Source organism: Manis javanica, chromosome 7, assembly GCF_040802235.1.
Source record: "Manis javanica isolate MJ-LG chromosome 7, MJ_LKY, whole genome shotgun sequence".
NCBI classification, from domain to species: Eukaryota; Metazoa; Chordata; class Mammalia; order Pholidota; family Manidae; genus Manis; species Manis javanica.
In genome coordinates, this window is record NC_133162.1 from 78594938 (window position 1) to 78619620 (window position 24683).

General features: G+C 38.4%; 2 pseudogenes; both read left to right on the forward strand.

Annotated features, from left to right (window-relative positions):
* LOC140850443 (CGG triplet repeat-binding protein 1-like) overlaps window positions 1–14161 on the forward strand; it is a 42115-nt pseudogene extending 27954 nt beyond the window's left edge.
* The window catches only part of LOC108396526 (cAMP-regulated phosphoprotein 19 pseudogene), a 42814-nt pseudogene extending 27887 nt beyond the window's left edge, over window positions 1–14927 (forward strand).
* Window positions 14928–24683: the final 9756 nt, after the last annotated feature.

Consider the following 24683-nt stretch of genomic DNA (forward strand, 5'->3'; position numbering starts at 1 on the left):
AGCCGATAGATAATCCTGCAGGTCCTGCGGTTACAGACCAGTGCAGGTGAGTTCAGACTGAGGGTATGTTTGACAAAGGCAGTTCTGAGGGGACATGCTAAGCACCCTTCTGTATCTTTCCCTGTACCTTGTTGGGTGACAAATATTAAGCAGTATAAATTTCCAGGGGAGTATAAGGAAATTGGAGAAACTCTACAGGAGTTGGGGAGGGTGAGCATCATAAAGCCCACTGATAGTCCTTTGAATCCCCCAGTGGCCAGTGAGAAAGCCAGACAGCTCTTGGTGTATGACTGTAGACTACAGGGAATTTAATAAAGTCACACCCCCTTTGCATGCTGCTGTCCCCTCTGTAGCAGACATTCTGGACATCCTCAGTCATGAACTGGGAACGTATCATTATGTAGTAGACCTTGCTAATGCTTTCTTCTCTATTGACATAGCACAGGAAAGCCAGGAACAGTTTACCTTCACGTGGGAAGGCCGGCAGTGGACATTCACTGTCCTTCTACATCTCCACAGTCCCACCATCTGTGATGGACTTGTAGCCCAGGACTTGGCCACATGAAGGAAACCGCAAACAGTGCAGTTGTAGCACTACATTGATATTATGCTCACGTCTGATTCTGTTGCAGATTTAGAAGGGGCAGTTCCTAGACTGTTGCAATATCTATAGGAAAAGGATGGGCTGTGAACAGCACCAAGGTTCAGGGGCCTGGCTTGTTAAATTCTTGGGGGTTGTCCTGAAGCAATTGTTCCTGAAGCAGTTATAGACAATGTCTAGGCTTTCTCCACCCCAACCACTGTTGCAGTATTCCAAGAGTTTTTGGGTGTTTGGGGTTACTGGAGACTGTTTATCCCACACTTGGCACAAATTCTGAAGCCCTTATACCAGTTGGTATGAAAAGGCATCAGGTGGGACTGTGGTGAGACATGTGCAGCTGCTTTTATTCATGCCAAGCAGGCAGTCAAGGCTGTACAAGCCTTGCATATAATGGGCTCATCAAGGCCCTGTGAACTATATGTTCATGTAACTGAAGATGGTTATGGATGGGGTCTTTGGCAGCAGCTTAAATGGACATGCCAACCTATTGGATTCTGGTCACAACTATGGAAAGGAGCAGAGGTCTGGTACACCTTGATGGAGAAGCTAGTGGCTGCTGTGTACCACACCTTGCTGGCTACGGAGCCCATTGCTGGAACAGCTCCGACCAAGGTAATTACCACCTATCCCATTGCAGGGTGGATGCAAGACTGGAGCCAAAGGCCATGGAGTACCGTGGCACAGACACATACACTGGCCAAATGGGGTGCATATTTATAGCAGTGCATCAGCAGCGCCCTCTCTACTAGCCCCTTAAGTTGAGAACTTCAATGCTTATTGGGGCCCGTGACCTATACCAGTGGAAAGCAGGAAGAATTTGCTTTTCAGCCCTTGGTAGCCGATATTCCTTATCAGGAGGGAAAAACCCCAATACTTGAAGATGCTTGGTACACAGACAGCTCCAGTCATGGGCAGCTCCCGAAGTGGAGGGCTGTGGCTTTTCATACTAAGACTGAGACAATATGGGTGGAGGATGGAGAGGGGAAGAGCAGTCAATGGGCTGAGTTGTGGGCAGTATGGCTCATGATCACCCAGGAGCCCTCCCCCATAGTTGCCTGCACTGACAGCTGGGCTATCGGGGCTTGACCCTGTGGCTACCGACATGGCATCATGCCAACTGGATAGTTGGTCACCAGCCCCTTTGGGGAAAAAATTATGGCAAGACTATGGGCCTCTGGTTAGACTAAGACTGTTACTATATGTCATGTGACTGGCCATTTGCCTTTGGCATCCCAGGGGAATGATGAAGCAGACACATAGGCCCAGGTGAGCTGGCTACAAGGAAAGCCTGCCTCTGATGTGTCCCAAAGGCTGCACCAGCGTTTGTTTCACATGGGGCAAAAGACAATGTGGGCTGTAGCCCATAGGTGGGGTTTGCCACTGACCTTTGAAGAAGTCAGTAGAGCCCGGAAGGAGTGCCTTGTGTGCTCTAAGAGGGACTTACACTGAGTCCCACAGCAACATGAGACAATAGTAAGGGGCCAATACCCCTTGTCAGGTGGCAAATAGACTATATTGGGCCTCTGCCCATATCAGAAGGATATCGGTATGCCATGACATGTGTGGACACAGCTACTGGACTATAGGTTGCTTTTCCTGCACATCATGCAGAGCAGCAAACCACCAAGAGGGGCCTGGAGCATCTTTGCAGCCTATGGCCAGCTGCAGGTGATTGAGAGTGATCAAGGCACCCACTTTACTGGACATGCTTCACAAGAATGTGTAGAGCAATTAGAAATAAAGTGGAAATTTCATGTACCATATAATCCTACTGGGGCAGGCATGATAGAGAGGTACAATGGTTTGTTGAAATCTCGCCTGAAGTCGGACACCAGTAGTCTTCGGGGTTGGTCAGTTCACCTATGGACAGTGCTGCTATATTTGATTTGAGCCCTTTGGATATGCTCACACACCTTCATGCCTCTCCTCTACAATTGTAGGTCCAAACCAAAGATGAGCTATTCAAGCCAGGATATGGCCAGCAGAGCAACATCCTGCTGCTAGCCCCTACTGCCTTAAGCCCTGGAGATTCTGTTGAATGGACCTGGCCCTGGACATTTTGACCCATAGACCAGCAATGGCTGAACCTTCTGCCTCCTTGGGGAAAAGGCCTGGAAGCTGGCCTCATCTGTATTCCTGGATTAACAGCTGAATGGTCCCCAATGATCACGGTAGTGTACCCAAACGTCTAGAAGGTAAGAGCATCTTGCAGGGAAGTTTTGTTTTATCTTTATGGCCAGTGCATGTACCTCCCATAGCCCTATATATCAACCCATCTGTAACTTCCACAGGGAGGGGGCTGAAAGTCTGATATACTAGACCAGGACAAGATCCCATTCCTGCCACTGTTTTATAACAGGACCACTCTCTTGCATATATCCTACCTGATGGACAACATTTGCCTTATGCTGGTGTCATAAAAACATGTATCTTATCGCCCTTAAGGTTATTTTCTCCTACAGTCCTTGTGGCCTGAATGTGCCCCTCGCTGCAGCTGCCACATGATGATTGCTCTGAACCCTCAGCTGCTGCCTGCCTATGGAATGGATGAGCTATGGACTTAATAGGCATAAGACTTTTAAACTTGCTGAATCCTCCAGCTTGAGGATTCTCATGTTTTGTTCTTTTTCTGGCATCATTAATATACACTTAATGTGAACAACATTGTGGTTGCTATACTGCCTTACCAGTGCTCCCTTTACAGTACATGTGCTATGTCCCATTTTCCCCTTATCCCTCCCTTCCCACACATTCTCCCCAGTCCCTTTCCCTTTGGTAACTGTTAGTACATTCTTGGGTTCTGTGAGTCTGCTGCTGTTTTGTTCCTTCAGTTTTTGCTTTGTTCTTATATTCCACATATGAGTGAAATCATTTGGTACTTGTCTTTCTCCGCCCGGCTTATTTCACTGAGCATAATACCCTCTAGCTCCATCCATGTTGTTGCAAATGGTAGGATCTGTTTTTTTCTTATGGCTGAGTAATATTCCATTGTGCATATGTACCACATCTTCTTTATCCATTCATCTACTGATGAACACTTAGGTTGCTTCCAGGTCTTAGATGTTGTAAATAGTGCTGTGATAAACATAGGGGTGCATCTGTCTTTTTCAAACTGGGATCCTGCATTCTTAGGATAAATTCCTAGGAGTGGAATTCCTGGGTCAAATGGTATTTCTATTTTTAGTTTTTTGAGGATCCTCCATACTGCTTTCCACAAAGGTTGAACTAATTTATATTCCCACCAGCAGTGCAGTAGGGTTCCCCTTTCTCCACATCCTCGCCAATGTTTGCTGTTGTTATGTGTTTTGGATGGTGGCCATCCTAACTGGTGTGAGGTGATAGCTCATTATGGTTTTTAATTTGCATTTATCTGATGATTAGGGATGTGGAGCATCTTTTCATATGTGTGTTGGCCATCTCAATTTCTTCTTTGGAGAAGTGTCTGTTCAGAGCCTCTGCCCATTTTTTAATTAGGTTATTTGCTTTTTGTTTGTTGAGGTTAATGAACTCTTTGTGTATTTTGGATATCAGCCCCTTATCAGATACGTCATTTATGAATATATTCTCCCATACTATAGGATAACTTTTTGTCCTACTGATGGTGTCCTTTGCTTTACAGAAGTTTTTTAGTTTGATATATTTCCACTTGTTCATTTTTGCTTTTGTTTCCCTTGCCTGTGGAGATATGTTTATGAAGAAGCTGCTCATGTTTATATTCAAGAGAGTTTTGCCTATGTTTTCTTCTAAGAATTTTATGATTTCTTGACTTACATTCAGGGGTTTGATCCATTTCGAATCTACTTTTGTGTATGGAGTTAGACAGGAATCCAGTTTCATTCTCTTACATGTAGCTGTCCAGTTTTGACTACAGCAGTTGGTGAAGAGGCTGTCATTTCCCCATTTATATCCATGGCTCCTTTATCGTATATTAATTGACCATATATGCTTGGGTTTATATTTGGACTCTCTATTCTGTTCCATTGGTCTATGGATCTGTTCTTGTGCCAGTAACAAATTGACTTGATTACTGTGGCTTTTCATAGAGCTTGAAGTTGTGGAGAAAATCCCTCCTGCTTTATTCATCCTTCTCAGGACCGCCTTGGCTATTTGGGGTCTTTTGTGGTTCCATATGAATTTTAGACCTATTTGTTCCAGGTCATTGAAGAATGCTGTCAGTATTTTGATAAGGATTTCACTGAATCTGTAGATTGCTTTAGGCAGGATGGCCATTTTGACAATATTAATTCTTCCTACCCAAGAGCATGGGATGAATTGCCATTTATTAGTGTCCTATTTAATTTCTCTTAAAAGAGTGTCTTGTAGTTTTCAGGGTATAGGTATTTCACTTCCTTGGTTAGGTTTATGCCTAGGTATTTTATTCTTTTTGATGCTATTGTGAATGAAATTGTTTTCCTGATTTCTCTTTCTGCTAGTTCATCATTAGTGTATAGGAATGCAACAGATTTCTGTGCATTAATTTTGTATCCTGCAACTTTGCTGAATTCAGATATTAGATCAAGCAGTTTCAGAGAAGATTCTTTAAAGTTTTTTTTATTATATACAATATGATGTTGTCCACAAACAGTTACTATTTAACTTCTTCCTTACCTATATGAATGCCTTTTATTTCTTGGTGTTGTCAGATTGCCATGTTTAGGACCTTCAGTACTGTGTTTAATTTAAAGCAGGGATAGGGGGCCTCCTTGTCTTGTTCCCAGTCTTAGAGGAAAAGCTCTCAGCTTCTCACTATCAAGTATGATGTTGGCTGTGGTTTTGTCATATATGGCCTTTATTATGTTTAGTTTCTTGACCTCTATACCCATTTTGTTGAGAGTTTTTTCATGAGTGGGTGTTGAATTTTGTCAAATCATTTTTCAGCATCTATGGAGATGATCATGCCATTTTGCCCTTCTTTTTGTTGATGTGGTGTGTGATGGTGATGAATTTTCGAATATTGTACCATGCTTGCATCCCTGGGATGAATCCCACTTGATCTTGATGTATGATCCTCTTGATGTATTTTTGAATTTGTTTTGCTAATATTTTGTTGAGTGTCTTTGCATCTATGTTCATCAGGGATATTGGTCTGTAATTTTCTTTTGTTGTGGGGTCTTTGCCTGATTTTGGTATTAGAGTGATGCTGGCTTCATATAATGAGTTTGGAAGTATTCCATCCTCTTCTATTTTTTGGAAAACTTTAAGGAGAATGGGTATTATGTCCTCTCTGAATGTCTGATAAAATTCAGTGGTGAATCCATCTTGTCAAGGGGTTTTGTTCTTGGGTAGTTTTTTGATTACTGATTCAATTTCATTGCTGGTAATTGTTCTGTTCAGATTTTTTGTTTCTTCCTGGGTCAGTCTTGCAAGGTTGTATTTTACTAGAAAGTTGTCCATTCCTTCTAGGTTATCCAGTTAGCATATAATTTTTCATAGTATTCTACAATAATTATTTGCATTTCTGTCATGTCTAGTGATTCTTCCTTTTTCATTTCTGATTCTGTTTATGTGTGTAGATTCTCTTTTTTCCTTGATAATTCTGACTAGGGGTTTATCTATTTTGTTTACTTTTCTCAAAGAACCAGCCCCATTTCATTTATTTTTTCTATTGTGTTATTCTTCTCTATTTTATTTACTTCTTCTATGATCTTTATTATGTCCCTCCTTCTGCTGACTTTGGGCCTCATCTGTTCTTTCCCATTTCAATAATTGTGAATTTAGACTGTTCATTTCGGATTGTTCTTCCTCCTTTAAATAAGCCTGGATTGCTATATACGTTCCTCTTAGAACTGCCTTCGCTGTGTCCCAGAGAATTTGAGGCATTGTGCTGTTGTTTTCATTTGTCTTCATATATTGCTTGATCTCTGTTTTTATTTGGTCATTGATCCATTGTTTATTTAGGAATATGTTGTTAAGCCTCCTTGTGTTCGTGAGCCTTTTTGTTTTCTTTGTACAATTTATTTCTAGTTTTATACCTTTGTGGTCTGAGAAGTTGGTTGGTAGAATTTCAATTTTTCTGAATTTACTGAGGCTCTTTTTGTGGCCTAGTACGTGGTCTATTCTGGAGAATGTTCCATGTGCACTTGAGAAGAAAGTGTATCCTGTTGCTTTTGGGTGTAGAGTTCTATAGAGGTCTATTAGGTCCATCTGTTCTATTATGTTGTTCAGTGCCTCTGTCTGTGTACTTGTTTTTTGTCTGGTTCTCTTCAACAAACTATTTTTCCAATCACTTTACACAAATTAGGATGACCAATGTCAAAAAACAAAACAAATCAGGAAATAACAAATGTTGGTGAGGATGTGGGGAACCTAGACCTCTTGTACGCTGCTATGGGAATTTAAAATGGTGCAGCCACTGGGGAAAACAGTATGGTGGTTCTCAAAAGCTAAACATAGGATCACCATATGATCTAGCAATTCCGCTTCTGGTTATACACCCAAAATAACTGAAAGCAGGTTTCAAATAAATATCTGTATACCCATGATCATAGCAGCATTATTCACAAAACCCAAAAGGTAGAAGCAATCCAAGTATCTATTGATAGAAGAATGGATGAACAAAATGTGATATATAATAGATTAGGTTTAAAAAGGAATGAAATTCTGACATATGCTACAACACAGGTGAACCTCAAGGGATTATGTTAAGTGAAATAAGGCAGACAAAAAACACAAACAGCATATGATTCTACATATATGACACATACAGTAGACAAATTCATAGGGACAGAAAATAGATCCCTACCCAGGACAGGTTTCACCCACTTCCCTAGCTACAGACCCAATCCTACAAAAAGACATGACTTCCTAGCAGTACAGGGAAATAGGGCTCAAACCCAGACAATATTTCCCACCACCACTTGCTGAAAATCTGATTTGAAAGCATCTCCAGGTTAGAACAAAGTGCCAGGATTTCATGTATTTCTGCTTTTTTGCTGGACACCCTTCACTACTAAGCATTGAGACAAAAGAACTGGAAACTAATCCAAACCTTATTCAAAGTCAGCATGGGAAGCTTTCTAATGACAGCACCACCTGCTAGAAACCTGTCTAAGATTGCTGTGTATGTGACTCCTCAGACTGAGTCACTGAGTTTGGAGGTAAGCTGTGTTAATATGGAGGAAAACTCTTCTGCATTCCTTGCGCTGTGATTCTGAATCATGTTTGTAAGTCTGCCATTAGTGACCACCTTAAGTCAAAGATTCATACCAAAAGGAAGGAATACTCTGAAGATCAGAATGTGAGAAAGAAGCAGAGGCTCCTAACTTCATCCCTTCCCTGCAACAGTACTGTGCAGAGAAAGTGTTATCCAGGATTTTGTGAAAATGTGCCTGGAAGCCAACATCCAACTTGAGAAGGCTGATCACCCAGCATTCCATGTTTCCTGCCACACCACATGATGAATAGAGACTCCATACCTAAGTCAGAACAGCTGAGGACAGCATATCTGCCTGATGAATATGAGAATGAGAATGAACTCCTCAACTCACAAGAATGTTGCAAGGAGGATACCACTACTGTGACCAAGATAAACATGAAGTATTAAAGCTGGATGGTGGTTGTCAGAGGCCGAGAGAAGGGGAGAATGGAGAGTTAGTGTTTAGTAGGTATACAGTGTCAGTTACACAAAATGAAAAGAGTTCTCAAGATGGACAGTGGTGATGATTGCACAACAATGGTAATGTATTTAATACCCCTAAACTATACACTTAATGGTTAAAAATGGTCAATTTAGCTATGTGTATCTACTACAATTCAAAAAAATATGTATACCTATAAGAAATCTCTTTGAAAGCCCCAGAGAGCTAATAAGGCAGTAAAGAATTACAAGGACAATATCTGGGAGATGAGGAAACCCACAACTCTCTGGTTTTGTTCTGGGCTCAGAAAGTCTTCATAATAAGAATGAGGAGAAACCAACTCTACATAAACTAGCCATTGTTGGGATTAAAGGCCAACTTCAAATATTATCATTGTCAAATTTATTTAAAGTGGTCTGTGGTTACTACTAACTCTGGCTATCTGCCAAAGTAAATGTTAGTCCTCTCTGGAGGAAAATAACAACATTGCAAAGCTCAAATTATAGTTTTTAATAATCAGTATCTGACATTCAAATAAAAAACAACCAAACATAGAGAAAGACAAGACCATGTGACTTGAGAACCAAGAAAAACAACAGCCAATGCAAACAGACCCATTGGGTATCTGCATAATAGCATTTGAACTATGTTTAATATTTTCAGTAAAATAAAAATGAGCTTGACAATTTCAGAAGAAAAATTTTAAACTATTTTTTTAATCCTAAATGGAAATTCTGGAAATGAAACATGCAATAATTGAAATAATAATCTAATACATACAGTCTTACAATAGATTATACATGATGAAGAAAAAAGCAGGACAGAAAAAATAGAATGTAATATAATGACAAGGGGTAAAAAACACAGAATGTAAGAGACATACAGGATACAATGAAAAGGTCTACCATATATATTTAACTGGAGTCCCAAAAAGAGAGATATTGTGGAAGAAGCAATCTTTGAAGAAGTAATGGAGAATATTACAAAACTAAAGAAAGCCACCACCAACCCACAGAGTCAAGAAGCCAACCAATATACCAAACAGTACAAATGCAAAGAAAACCACACCTAAGCACATTATAGTAAAACTGCCATATACCAAAGACAAAGAGAAAAATCTTAAAACCAGTATGGGTGAGGGAGAGGAAACATAACTTTCAAAGGTGAACCATACCAATTGCTGACTTCTCCATAGAAAGAGTAAAAGCCAGAAGACAAATGCATATCTTCAAAATACTGAAAGAAAATAACTGGTCATCTGGAACACTGTAATTGGTGCAACTATCCTTCAAAAAAGTGAAGGCAAGCAAGAGGCCCTGTAAAGCTACAACAAACTTGAAGAGGATTCACACTTTCCAAATTCAAAAGTTATCCCAAAGCTACTATAATCAAAACAGTGTGGTACTGGCATAAGGATACACATATAAAAGGAATAGAATTGAGAGTCCAAAAATAAAACCACACATAGTCAATTGATTTTTTACAAAGGTGCCAACTCCACTCAATGGGGATAGGATACTCTCTTCAACAAATGGTGCTAGACAACTAGATAACCAAATGCAAAGGAAATAATTTATTACCCTATCTTATATATAAAAATTAATAACACAAATCTACATCCTAAATATAAGAGCTAAAATCATAAAACTCTTAAGAGGAAAACTTAAAGATAACCTTTCATGAGCATGAATTTGGCAATGGATTCTTAGATATGACACCAAAATACAAGCAATGAAAGAAAAAATAGATAAATTGGACTTCATAAAAATTATACACTTTTATACAAAGGACATTTTCAATAATGTGAAAACACAACCTACAGAATGGGAGAAAATATTTGCAAGTCACAAATCTGACAGACTTAATATCTAAAATACACAAAAAACTCCTAAAGCACAACAATATAAAGACAAATCAGTTGGAAAGTGGGCAGAAGACTTGAAGAGACATTTCTTCAAAGAGATATACAAATGGTCAATAAGCATGTAAAAACATGATCAACATCATTAGTCATTAGGGAAATGCAAATCAAAACCACAATGAGATACCACTTCACACTTTAATAGGATGGTTGTAATCAAACCAATGGAAAGTAAACAAGTATTAGCAAGGATGTGGAGAAATTGGAACCTTTATACATTGCTGGTAGGAATGTAAAATGGTGTTGCTACAGTTTGGTGGTTCCTCAAAAAGTGAAATGTAGAATTACTATATGATCCAGTAATTCTACTTGTAGGGATTATAACCCAAAGCATTGAAAATAGAAATTCAAACAGATACTTGTATACCAGTGTTCAATGCAGCATTATTTACAATAGCCAAAAGGTAGAAATAGTGCAAATGTCCATCAAGACATGAACAGACAAAATGTGATATATATACAGTGGAATAGCATTCAGCCATAAGAAGAAATGGAGACTGCAAGATTAAAGATGGTGGTGTGAGAAGTGAGACAGAGGCCTCCTCCCAAAACCACATATAATACAGAAATATAGTTAATACAACTAATCCTGAAAGAGCAACAGGAAAGAAAGCTACACCAGACTGCATACACCTGGAGAAAAGAACAGACCTCATGGAACAGGGTAATGTACCAGAGCTGTGATCTTGCAGGACCCAAGCCCTTACTTCACCCCAGTTCAGTGGTGGGAGGAAGAAAAATAGAGTGGGGAGGGGGTGCCCAGGACTGCTAAACACCTAGCCCTGGAGATCTGCTCTGGGAGCACAAACCTACACTGCATGATGCTCTGGAGATTAGTGGAGTTGGAAAGCTAAGAGAAGCAGAATACTCAGAGACATGCATTCCAGCTACTTGTGGAAAACAGGGATCCACATCAGGCTGCTCTGGGACAAAATAAAGGCAGGCAGTCTGAGAGACCTCCTAACAGCGAGAGGGCTCCTAAAGGAGCAAGGATTGCAGACAGCTTGCTGCTCAGGAGAAAGGACAGGTGAACAAAATTGGGTGAAATCTGTCCAGCAGGTTGGGAACATAAAAGGAGCTTTAGGCGCTCCATCCCCCTGGCTGGAGATGCAGCTCTGAGGCCTCCCACCATGATACATGGTCTGCTGCACCTTCCTCCTGGTTGGTACCAGCTTGGAAACTGGCAACCCCTGCCCTGGCATCAGGCCAGCTAGAGGAAGGCCCCACCGATGGCAGCTACAAACACAAAGCATAGAGGTTTACACCTGTGCGCTCAGCCCACTGGTTCTGGCAGTGGAGAAAGGCAGAGCAGCTGGGAAGCAGGAAACAGCTCTTTCCTGCCCCCAAGCAACAGTGCCCTCCCCTGTAACCCAAGACATAGCTTCAGGGACTAAGCAGCTCAAGAGTAGAGCTTCCGGGCACTAGATGGCACCACACACAAATATGAGATGTCAAAGGAACCTGGATGAAACCAAAACCCCACAAACACCAGAAAAAGCCAAGCAAAACTGAATTCATCAATCTTCCCGAAAGAGATTTGAAAATAAAAATCATAAACATTCTCATGAACGTACAGAAAAATGTTCAAGAACTCAGGTACAAATTCAGGACTGAGATCCAATCATTAAGGAATTCAATATCTGAAATGAAACATACAATGGAGAGATTTAAATGCAGATTAGATGTAGTAGAGCAGATGGTAAATGGAATAGAAGTTATAGAAGAGGAATACAAAAAAGCTGAGGCACAGAGAGAAAAAGGATCTCTAGGAATGAAATAATATTGAGGGAACTGTGCAATCAATCCAAACAGAACAATATTTGCATTGTAGGGGTACCAGAAGAAGAGAGAAAAAAAGGGATAGAAAGTGTCTTTGAGGATGGGATGTAACTGATAAAAACTTCCCAATCTGGGGAAGGAGATAGTCTCTCAGGCCATGGAGGTGCACAGATCTCCCAACACAAGGGACCCAAGGAAGACAACACTAAGCTATATGATAATTAAGATGGCAAAGATCAAGGGTAAGGACAGACTTTTCAAAGCAGACAGAGAGAGAAAAAAGATCACAGACAAAGGTAAACCCATCAGGCTGTCATCAGACTTCTCAACAGAAACCTTACAGTTGCAAAATATATATAATGCAATGAAGCAGAAGGACCTTGAACCAAGAATACTCTATCCGGCAAGATTATCATTTAAATTTGAAGGAGGGATTAAACAATTTTCAGATAAACAAAAGCTGAGAGAATTTACCTCCCACAAACCATCTCTACAGTGTATTTTGGAGGGACTGCTATAGATGGAAGTGTTCCTAAAGCTAAATAGCTGTCACCAGAGGAAATAAATCATAGTTAAGAAAGTTGAACAATTAATTACTAAGCAGATGCAAAATCAAATCAACTATCCCTAAAGTCAGTCAAGGGGTAGACAAAGAGTACAGAATATGATACCTAATATACAAAGAATGGAGGTGGAAGAAAAAGGAGGAAAAATGAACCTTTAGATTGTGTTTGTAATAGCATACTGAATGATCTAAATTAGACTGTCAGATAGTAAGGAAGTTACCCTTGAACCTTTGGTAACCATGAATCTAAAGCCTGCAATGGCAATAAGTACATACCTATCGATAGTCACCCTAAATGTAAATGGTCTGAATGCACCAATCAAAAGACATAGAGTCACTGAATGGACGAAAAAACAAGACACGTCTATATAATGCCTACACTAGAGTCACTTCAAACCCAAAGACATACACAGACTAAAAGTGAAGGGATGGAAAAAGATATTTCATGCAACTAATAGGGAGAAAATCAGATTTTGCAGTACTTGTATCAGACAAAATAGACTTCAAAACAAAGAAAGTTACAAGAGACAAAGAAGGACATTACATAATGATAAAGGGGTCAATCCAACAAGAAGATACAACCATTATAAATATCTATGCACCCAAAACAGGAGCACCTACATATGTGAAACAGATACTAATAGAATTAAAAGGGGAAATAGAATGCAATAAATTCATTCTAGGAGACTTTCACGCTCCACTCACTCCAACAGACAGATCAACCAAACAGATAATAAGTAAGGAGACAGAGGCACTGAACAACACATTAGAACAGACGGACCTAACAGACATCTACAGAACACTCCACCCAAAAGCAGCAGGGTACACATTCTTCTCAAGTGCATATGGAACATTTTCAAGAATAGATCATATACTAGGCCACAAAAAGAGTCTCAGTAAATTCAAAAATATTGAAATTGTACCTAACCAGCTTCTCAGACCACCAAGGTTGAAACTGGAAATAATTACACAAAGAAAACAAAAAAGCGCACAAACACATGGAGGCTTAACAACATGCTCCTAAATAACCAATGGATCAATCACCAAATAAAAACAGAGATCAAGCTATATGTGGAGACAAATGACACCATTAATTCAACACCCCTAAATCTGTGGGACACAGCAAAGGCCATGCTAAGAGCGAAATATATTGCAATACAGGCCTACCTCAGGAAAGGAAAACAATCCCATTTGAATAGTCTAAACTCACAATTAGCAAAACTAGAAAAAGAAGAACAAATGAGGCCCAAAGTCAGTAGAAGGAGGGACATAATACAGATTAGAGCATAAATAAATAAAATTGAGAATAAAACAATAGAAAGAATCAATGAAAGCCGGAGCATATGGCAGTGAACATGTTATTATAAATTTGTCCAAACCCACAGAATAGGCAACATCAAGAGTAAACTCTAATGTAAACAATAGACTCTGGGGGATACAGATGTATTGAGGTAGGTTCATCAGTGGTAACAAATGTACCACCTTGGTGGAGGATACTGGTAATGGGAAGGCTGAGGAAGTGCTGGTTCAGGAGGTATATGGCAAATCTCTGTATCTTCCACTCAGTTTTGCTGAGCCAACTACTCTAAAAAAATAAAGTCTTTTTAAAATATTTAAATGGTAAATATATATTTTACAATTAAAAATTTTAATAAATTGTTAAAATTGCAATTTTATGTTATATATTTGTATCCAAAATTTAATTTTTTTTTGAACAAACAAAGGTGGCAGAGCCAGAGAATTGAGGTTAAGTGGAAGCAGTATGTGTGCAGAAGTCCCCAAGGCAGCCTCTGCCAAGGAGCAGAAGGAAATGGAAGATAAAAGTGATTAGTCCGGAGAAAGCTGAAGAAGCAAAATTAAAAGTGAGATTTCCTCATCTGGGACAAAAGCCTGGAGGTTCAGGTTTCTTAAGGTAACTATTGCAGAAAGGGCAAAAATACTTTGATTCTGGGGATTACAATAATGCAAAAGCAAAAATGAAGAACAAGCAACTTCCTACTGCAGCCCCAGTAAGACAGAGGTCACTGGTGACCACATTTCCACTCCACAGGACCTTCCTTAGTGGAAACCATCCTTTGTGGCTAGCAAGCTGGCTGGCTGATTAAAAGAGCAGAACAGCATGAATCTCCTAATTCCCATTATTTCTCTGCTGCTTCTTTCCTTTCACTAAGTCACTGGAGAATGCCAGCTTTGCAAGGAGTGCTGGTGTGTGCTGCTGTTTAAGGGGGTATACAGTGTAAAGTTCTTGATTATTTAACAGTGCACTGATGAAAAGAACATGTTAGAGCAACATAATCTACTTGAAAATATTTGTACATATTACCTAGTGTGGGAATGGTTCCAACAAGTAACAAGCAAGTTTTACAATTTTAATGTTTTGGCTTTCTTTAATTCACCTTAATTATAGCTCGGTATGTTACTCTTATTTAATATAATAACCTCTATTTTACTGATTTATTCTGTATTTTCTTTTTTGATTTTTCAAAACAGAAGTTTAAGGCCACGAGTTAGAGGAAACATCACATATTTCAAACACAAATAGATGGGGCTCCAGATTTGTATCTATGTGCTTGAACTTGAATGGCCTTAAACCTGTTTCAGCTTTAACAACAGAAGTTTACTTGGGCAATATTTGCCCGTTCTGGTGTAACTTATGTGATTCTACTGTCTAACAGCTGTCATTGAAGCTGGTATTCCTATTCAGTTCTATAGTGTTTGAGCACCTTTTGTTATTGAAGATGTGAATGAAGTGTGCATATGCATTGACTGTTGAATTCACTTTTGTGCCATTTTTGTAAATACAAAATGTTTTGCACAACCTCTCACAAATCTACTAATTTCACATATTAGAAAGTAGATGATATGCCAACCAGAAGCCCGAGAGTTCCTACACAAAACTCTGTATGTCATTAGGACTTCTGTATAGTTAGGAGTAGTTTACAATCTTGGGCTTATAGAATACCAAACTGAAATCTTTGCTCAGTCTGAGACAGACTTAAGCTTTTTCATTTGTTACTAATATCCATGACATTCAGTGGCCTTGTGCAAATATGATACGTTGCTTAGGCCTATCTTTTCTCCTATATAGAACATTTCATTTTGACTTTTATGAAAATTGCAACTCATGTACTTTACATAGACTTTTTAAATGTAGAAATGTTTACTTCCACAGTCAATTTTGGGGACACTAGAATAAAAGGCTTCAATTTTCTGACTCTTGTGGCCACTCCCCCCCCCCTTTATTTTTTGCTTCTTTGACTCAGATCATTTTGGGCTGTGCTGTTCAGTCTATTCAGTAGCATAGGTGTCTATATCCTTAATTTTGAAATTTGCTCTGCTGAGTGCTGTGTTTTATAACACAATAATGGTGTTTTCCTTAAAATTTCTCATTGTTAATCCTGCATCATTACTAATATTTGACAATTGTCTAAAAAAAGGAAATTTATAATGAAACAAGTATTTGAGAAGACTGACCCAAGAACCTATGTCAGGATGAGATGAATTCTGGTAAATAATTTTAAATAATTATAATGAAATAAGTGAATTAGGCTCATGACAATTACAGTCATTTACATGATAGATGGAACATATTCATATTAAAATATTTAGGTATTTTGCTTCTACAGATGTCACTTTAATAAAATAACAATTTAATTTTTTAAAAAAATGAAGGCAACATAGAGACAGTTTCAGCAAAGAAAAAATGATAGGGGTAACCTTCAATGAAAAAACCAGTAGTAATAATCTTCTGTTATCCCAGATGGAAGGAAGCCTGAAAGTACAGAGGGGAATGAAGGGCAACCAAAAAGTAACTATATGGATAAGTCTAAATTAATACTGACAACATAAACTAACAACAATATCAGATCTTTGGGTTTAAAATATACAAAGATTAAATTACTCAACATTAGCAAGTGGGTAAATGGAATTAGCCTTCAAATGTTCTAAGTTCTTTGCATTAGTCTAGGAAGAGGAAAAATTACTAATTAGACTTTTTTAAGTCAAAGATGCATGTTTTCATTTCTAGGGTAACAACTAAATAATAAAAAACATGGAACAACTAAATAGAGGAAAAATAAAATAAGAAAAATAAGCAATCTAACAAAAGGAAATACAGAGAAAAAAGAACAGAGCATGGGCAAGACAAATAAAAAAATAAAAAAATAAAAAAAAACAAATAAAAAATAGTAAAATGGTAGATATAAACACAAATTAGCAACAATTAAGTGATAAAACAATGACCAATGTTATGATTAAAAGAGAGTCACCAAAAGCCAACATTGAAATTTTGATGGAGATTACCCTTAATGTTTAGATTGCTTTGGGTAATAGTATTGAAACTTTAACAATGTACCTCTTCCAATCTCTGAACAAGGGATGTCTTTCCACTTATGTCTTCTTTAATTCTTCTCCAATATTTTATACTTTTCATTGTACAAGTCTTTCATCTCCTTGGTTAAGTCAATTCCCAAGTACTTTACTCTTTTTGATGTGGTATATACATATAATGGAATGTTATTCAGCCTTACAAAGGCGGGAAATTCTGACACCTGCTACAACATGGATAACCTTGAGGACATTATATTAATTGACATAAACCAGCCACAAAAGGACAAATACTATAGTCAAATTCACAGGCATCCAGGGACTAGTGAGAGGAGAGAATGGTAGATCATTGTTTAATAACTATGAAGTTTCAGTTTGGGAAGATAAAGAAATGTTATGGAGATGGATGATGACGATGGCTGCACAACGTGGACTTGATGCCACTGATCTATACACCTAAAAATGTGAAAATGCACATTTTATGTAATGTATATTTTGACACAATAAAAAAGTAAGTAAAAATAAAAGGACTGAAATCAGAGAGTAGGTTCTCTGAGTACAGTGGAATTCAGCTGGAATTCAATAACAAAAGTTCATTAGAAAATCTTCACGTGCTTAGAAATTAAACAATATCATTCTAAATTACCTTGCATCAAAAAAAGAAATCACAATGTAAATTAGAAAATATTTTGAACAAAATGATAATGAAAATACTACACATCAAAATTTGGGGTATGCAGCTAGAGGTTGCATTTTGACAGAAAGTTACAGAATTAAATATATATGCTGGATGGAAGGTTGAAATTGTTTATCTGTCTCAAAATGGTCAGGGGAGAAAAACAAGTGAATCAAATCTACAGAAAACAGAAATAAGTAAATAATAAAGAATAAAAATTAATAGGATATAAAAATAAATACAAGTTTCTTGCCCTAAAACACCTCAAAGATTTGTAACAGGGCTAGATACGTAAACCAGCAGCCATTATATAAAGAATACATCTTGGAATAAAAGTAAGTACAGGTGTTCGGGAAGGTAACAGATAAGAGGACAGTTAATATTGTTCAGGGTGGTGTAAAGAAAAGACACACAGAAGCAATAATATTTGAGGTAAACCTTGACAAGAAAATATGCAAGGTGAAGGTCTAGTATGCGAGTGTAGGGAACCTAAAAAAATCCAGTATAGCTAGAGCTAAAAGTGTTGCCCAGAGGTTGGGGCAGGAGCATATGGCAAGAGAAAAAGACTGTTTTAAAAGAAGTTGAGCCCTAATGTAAAACTCTTGTTCAACATAGTCAAGAGCTCAAACTGTCTCCTGATTGTCCCAAGAACCCTATTTAATAAGCATAGAGAGAAATGACTTCACTTGTAAAGATAAGAAGCTGAAGTTCATGGAAAATATAACTTACTTATGGGAAAACTATTTCTTTCTCTAATCTTGCAACACTTCTTACACTAGATGTGTGTTTTTCCACACCAAGCAATTCTCCGATTCTTGGCAGACAAGGACTGGAAGCCCTACACATGAACTCATTTTGATTCTAATTGCCCAGAGTTAGTGCAGACCCTGCTGATTAAGGGCTCAGTCCCACAAGACTGCTTCCAAAGCACTAGGTTGTCACCTGTACTTCTCACAGACTGGTTTATAAATCAGGGGTTTCCACAGCCCTTCTCCAGGCTCCATAATTTGCTAGAATGGCACAGGGAAACACCTACTTAGACTTACCAGTTTATTACGAAGAATATAATGAAGTATACATATGAAAGGCTACATGAAGAAATACACAGGGTGAGGTCGAGAAAGGTCCTGAGCATGGAGTCTTTTCCTACAGATACTAGAGTGTATCCCTTCTCAGTATGTGGACCCCTCACCAACCTGGAAGCTCTCCAAAGCCCAGAGTTTAGGGATTTTCATGGAGAAATCATATAGGCATGATTGATTTATTAATTCATTCTCCAGTCCCCCTTTCTTCTCCAGAGGGAAATTCTAAGTTCCTAATCCTGGTATGGTCTTTCTGGTGACCAGCCCCCATCCTGAAACTATCTAGGGGTCCCCAGCCAGTGAATAGAACAAAAGATGCTCTTAGCACCCTTATCACTCAATACATTACATGGGTTTTAGAAACTGTGTCAGGTACCTGCAGCAGAAACCAAATATATATTTCTTATTATATTATACTTGCCAAAATAACAGCAAAATAGGACTAGAACCTGCACTAACACAGACAGTTCTTTTGTGCCCCAATCCACTGTTTTTGTACAAGGACTTTATATAAGAAATAAATACATTAATTGTTAATCAGAAAAACTACCAGAATGAGTTGAGTTGATGGACATGACCAAGAAAAATGCACAACACAAGGCCATTATTTATTTATTTTTACTTTTATTTTGATATCATTAATGTACAATTACTTGAACATTATGGTTCCTAGACTCTCCCTATTATCATGTCCCCCCACATACCCCATTACAGTCACTGTCCATCAGCGTAGTAAGATGCTATAGAATCATTACTTGTCTTCTCTGTATAGCCTTTCCTGTGTCGCCCCCACCCCGGCTACATTATGTGGGTTAATCATAATGCCCTTTTTTCCCCCTTATCCCTCCCTTCACAACCATCTTCCCCAGTCCCTTTCCCTTTGGTAACTGTTAGTACATTCTTGGGCTCTGTGAGTCTGCTGCTGTTTTGTTCCTTCAGTTTTTTCTTTGTTCTTACACTCCACAGATGAGTGAAATCATTTGATAATATTTGATAATCCACAAAAAAAAGTAGATTAGGTATATGTACCACATCTTCTTTATCCATTTATCTACTGATGGGCACTTAGGTTGCTTCCATCTCTTGGCTATTGTAAATAATCCTGCAATAAACATAGCGGTACATATATCTTTCTCAAACTGGGCTCCTGCATTCTTAGGGTAAATTCCTATGAGTGGAATTTCTGGGTCAAATGGCATTTCTATTTTGAGTTTTTTGAGGAACCTCTGTACTGCTTTACATTCCCCCAGCAGTGTAATAGAGTTCCCCTTTCTCCACATCCTCACCAACATTTGTTGTTTGTCTTTTGGATGTTGGCCATCCTAACTGGTGTGAGGTGATTATCTCATTGTGGTTTTAATTTACATTTCTCTGATGATTAGTGATGTGGAGCATCTTGTCATGTGCCTGTTGGCCATTTGAAATTCTTCTTTGGAGAAGTGTCTGCTCAGCTCCTCAGCCCATTTTTTAATTGCCTTATTTGCTTTTTGTTTGTTGAGGTGCATGAGCTCTTTATATAACTGGGATGTCAACCCCTTATTGGATATGTCATTTATGAATATATTCTGCCATACTGTAGGATGTCTTCTTGTTCTACTGATGGTGTCCTTTGCTGTACAGAAGCTTTTTAGTTTGATAGAGTCCCACTTGCTCATTTTTGCTTTTGTTTCCCTTGCCCGTGGAGATATGTTCATGAAGAAGTTGCTCATGTTTATGTCCAAGAGTTTTTTGCCTATGTTTTTTTCTAAGAGTTTTATGGTTTCATGACTTACATTCAGGTCTTTGATCCATTTTGACTTTACTTTTGTGTATGGGGTTAGGCAATAATCCAGTTTCATTCTCTTACATTTAGCTGTCCAATTTTGCCAACACCAACTGTTGAAGAGGCTGTCATTTCCCCACTGTATATACATGGCTCCTTTATCATATATTAATTGGCCTGGGTTTATATCTGGGCTCTCTATTCTGTTCCACTGGTCTGTGGCTCTGTTCTTGTGGAGTACCAAATTGTCTTGATTACTGTGGCTTTGTAGTAGAGCCTGAAGTCAGGGAGCATAATTCCTCCTGCTTTATTCTTCCTTCTCAGGATTGCTTTGGCTATTCAGGGTCTTTTGTCATTCCGTATGAATTTTAGAGCTATTTGCTCTAGTTCATTGAAGAATGCTGTAGGTATTTTAATAGGAATTGCATTAGGGAGGATGGTCATTTTGACAATATTAATTCTTCCTAGCCAATAGCATGGGATAAATTTCCATTTATTAGTTTCCTCTTTAATTTCTCTTAAGGTGTATTATAGTTTTCAGGGTATAGGTCTTTCACTTCCTTGGTTAGGTTTATTCCTAGGTATTTTATTCTTTTTGATGCCATTGTAAATGGAATTGTTTTCCTGATTTCTCTTTCTGCTAGTTAATCATCAGTATATAGGAATGTAACAGATTTCTGTGTATTAATTTTGTATCCTGCAACTTTGCTGAATTCAGATATTAGATCTAGTAGTTTTTCAGTGGATTCTTTAGGATTTTTATGTACAATAACATGTCATCTGCAAACAGGGACAGTTTGACTTCTTCCTTGGCAATCTGGATGCCCTGTATTTCTTTGCATTGTCTGATTGCTATGGCTAGGACCTCCAGAGCTATACTGAATAAAAATGGGGAGAGTGGGCATCCTTGTCTTGTTCCCAATCTTAAAGGAAAAGCTTTCAGCTTCTTGCTGTTACATATAATGTTGGCTGTGTGTTTGTCATATATGGCCTTTATTTTGTTGAGGTACTTGCCCTCTATACCCATTTTGTTGAGAGTTTTTATCATGAATGGATGTTGAATTTTGTCAAATGCTTTTTCAGAATCTATGGAGATGATCATGTGAATTCTGTCCTTATTTTGCTGATGTAGTGGATGATGCTGATGGATTTTCAAATGTTATACCATCCTTGCATCCCTGGGATGAATACCACTTGACATGATGGACGATCTTTTTGATGTATTTTTGAATTTGGTTTGCTAATATTTTGTTGAGTATTTTTGCACCTATGTTCATTGGGGATATTGGTCTGTAAATTACTTTTTTTGCGGTGTCTTTGCCTTGTTTTGGTATAAAGTAATGTTGGCCTTGTGGAATGAGTTTGGGAGTATTCCCTCCTCTTCTACCTATAGGAAAACTTTAAGGAGGATGGGTATTAGGTCTTCACTAAATGTTTGACAAAATTCAGCAGTGAAACCATCTGGTACAGGGTTTTGTTCTTAGGTAGTTTTTGATTACCAATTCAGTTTCTCTGCTGGTAATTGGTCTATTCACATTTTCTGTTTCTTCCTGGGTCAGCCTTGGAAGGTTGTATTTTTCTAGAAAGTCGTCCATTTCTTCTAGGTTATCCCGTTACCATATAATTTTTCATAGTATTCTCTCATAATTCTTTGTATTTCTGTGGTGTCTGAATTTTTTTGAATTCTTTGAATTTCTGTGGTGTAGTGAGTTTTCCTATCTCATTTCTGGTTCTGTTTATGTGTGCAGATTCTCTTTTTTTTTTTGATAAGTCTGGCTAGGGGTTTATCTATTTTGTTTATCTTCTCTAAGAACCAGCTCCTGCTTCATTGATTCTTTCTATTGTTTTATTCTTGATTTTATTCATTTCTGCTGTAATCTTGATTATGTCCCTCCTTCTACTGACTTTGGGCCTCATTTGTTCTTCCTTTCCTAATTTCATTAATTGTGAGTTTAGACTGCTTATATGGGATTGTTCTTGTTTCCTGAGGTAGGCCCGTATTGCAATATATTTCCCTCATCGCACAGCCTTGGCTGCATCCTACAGATTTTGTGGTGTTGAATTATTGTTGTCATTTGTCTCCATATATTGCTTCATCTCTGTTTTTATTTGGTCATTGATGCATTAATTATTTAGGAGCATGTTATTAAGCTTCCATGGGTTTGTGGGTTTTTTCATTTTCTCTGTATAATTTATTTCTAGTTTCATATCTTTGTGATCTGAGAAGATGGTTGGTGCACTTTCAGTCTTTTTGAATTTACTGAGGTTCTTTTTGTGGTCTAGCTGATTATCAATTCTTGAAAATGTTCCATGTGCACTAGAGAAGAATGTGTATCCTGTTGGTTTTGGATGGAGTGTTCTGTACATGTCCGTTAGGTCCATCTGTTCTAATATGTTTTTTAGAGTGTCTGTCTGTTTACTTATATTCTGTCTGGGTGATTTGTCCTTTGGGGTGAGTGATGGGTTAAAGTCTCCTAAAATGAATGCATTCCATTCTATTTCACCCTTTAATTCTGTTAGTATTTGTTTCACATATGTAGGTGATCCTGTGTTGGGTGCACATATATTTATAATAGTTTTATTGTCTTGTTGTACTGACCCTTTTATCATTATGTAATGTCCTTCTTTGTCTCTTGTTACTTTCTTTGTTTTGAAGTCTATTTTGTCTGATACAAGTATTGAAACTCATGCTTTTTTCTCCCTGTTAGTTGCATGAAATATTTTTTTCCATCCCTTTACTTTCAGTCTGTGCATGTCTTTGGGTTTGAGGTGAGTCTCTTGTAGGCAGCATATAGATGGGTCTTGTTTTTTTATCCATTCAGTAACTCTGTGTCTTTTTATTGGTGTATTCAGACCATTTACATTTAGGGTGATTATTGATAGATATGTACTTATTGCCATTGCAGGCTTTAGATTCAAGGTTACCAAAGGTGCAAGGGTAATTCCCTTACTATCTAACAGTCTAATTTAACTCACTTCATATGCTATTACAAACACAACCTAAAGGTTCTTTTTTCCCCCTCCTTTTTCTTCTTCCTCCATTCTTTTTATGTTATGAATCATATTCTGTACTGTTTGTCTATGCCTTGGGTGACATTTGTTTAGCCTTGGGAATACTTCCAAATATAGGAGTCCCTCCAAAATGCACTGTAGATGTGGTTTGTGGGAGGTAAATTCTCTCAGCTTTTGCTTAACTGGAAATAGTTTAATCCCTCCTTTAAATTTAAACAATAACCTTGCCAGGTATTCTTGGTTCAAGGCCCTTCTGCTTCATTGCATTAAATATATAATGCCCCTCCCTTCTGGCCTGTAAGGTTTCTGTTGAGAAGTCTGATGATAGCCTGATGGGTTTTCCTTTGTATGTGATCTTTTTTCTCTCTCTGGATGCTTTTAAATGTCTGTCTTTATTCTTGATCTTTGCCATTTTAATTATCATTATGTCTTGATGTTGTCTTCCTTGGGTCCCTTGTGTTGGGAGATCTCTGTACCTCCATGGCCTGAGAGACTATCTCCTTCCCCAGATTGGGGAATTTTTCAGCAATTACCTCCTCAGTGACACTTTCTATCCATTTTTCTCTCTCTTCTTCTTCTGGTACCCCTATAATGTGAATATTGTTCTGTTTGGATTAGTCACACAGTTCTCTCAATATTCTTTCATTGTTAGAGATTCTTTTTTCTCTCATTACCTCCGCTTCTTTGTATTCCTCTTCTCTTATTTCTATTCCATTTACTGTTTCTTCTCCTACATCTAATCTGCTTTTAAATACCACCATTGCATGTTTCATTTCAGATATAGAATTTCTTAATGATTGAATCTCCATCTTAAATTTGTTCTTGAGAAGATGGCGGTGTGAGTAGAGCAGTGGAAATCTCCTCCCCAAACAATATATATTTTTGAAAATAAAACAAATACAACTATTCCTAAAAGAGATACCAGAAGATATAGTACAACAGCTAGGCTACATCTACACCTGTGAGAATCCAGCACCTCATGAAAGGAGTGAGATACAAGCCGTGGCCCAGCGGGACCCAAGTGCACCCCTCACCCCAGCTTCTCGGTGGGAGGAGAGGAGTCAGAGCGGGGAGGGAGAGGGAGCTCAGGACTGCTAAATACCCAGCCCTAGCCATCTACACCAGGAGCACAGACACACAGGGTGTGGTGGGCTGGATACTAGGGAAACAGGACAATAAAATGGGCAAGCAATTCCCCACAGCCTGCGCCCCAGGGACAAAAGCAAAGCAAAGCAAGTGCTTTTTGAAAGTCTTAAAGGGACAGGGGCTTCACAGCTGGATGGAAGCATCCTGGTGCACACAGCCCAGCAGCTGGGAATCTGGGGAAACTCCGGGCACCCTAACCCCCTGGATGGCAGTGCAGCTTGGAGGCCCCTCACGGT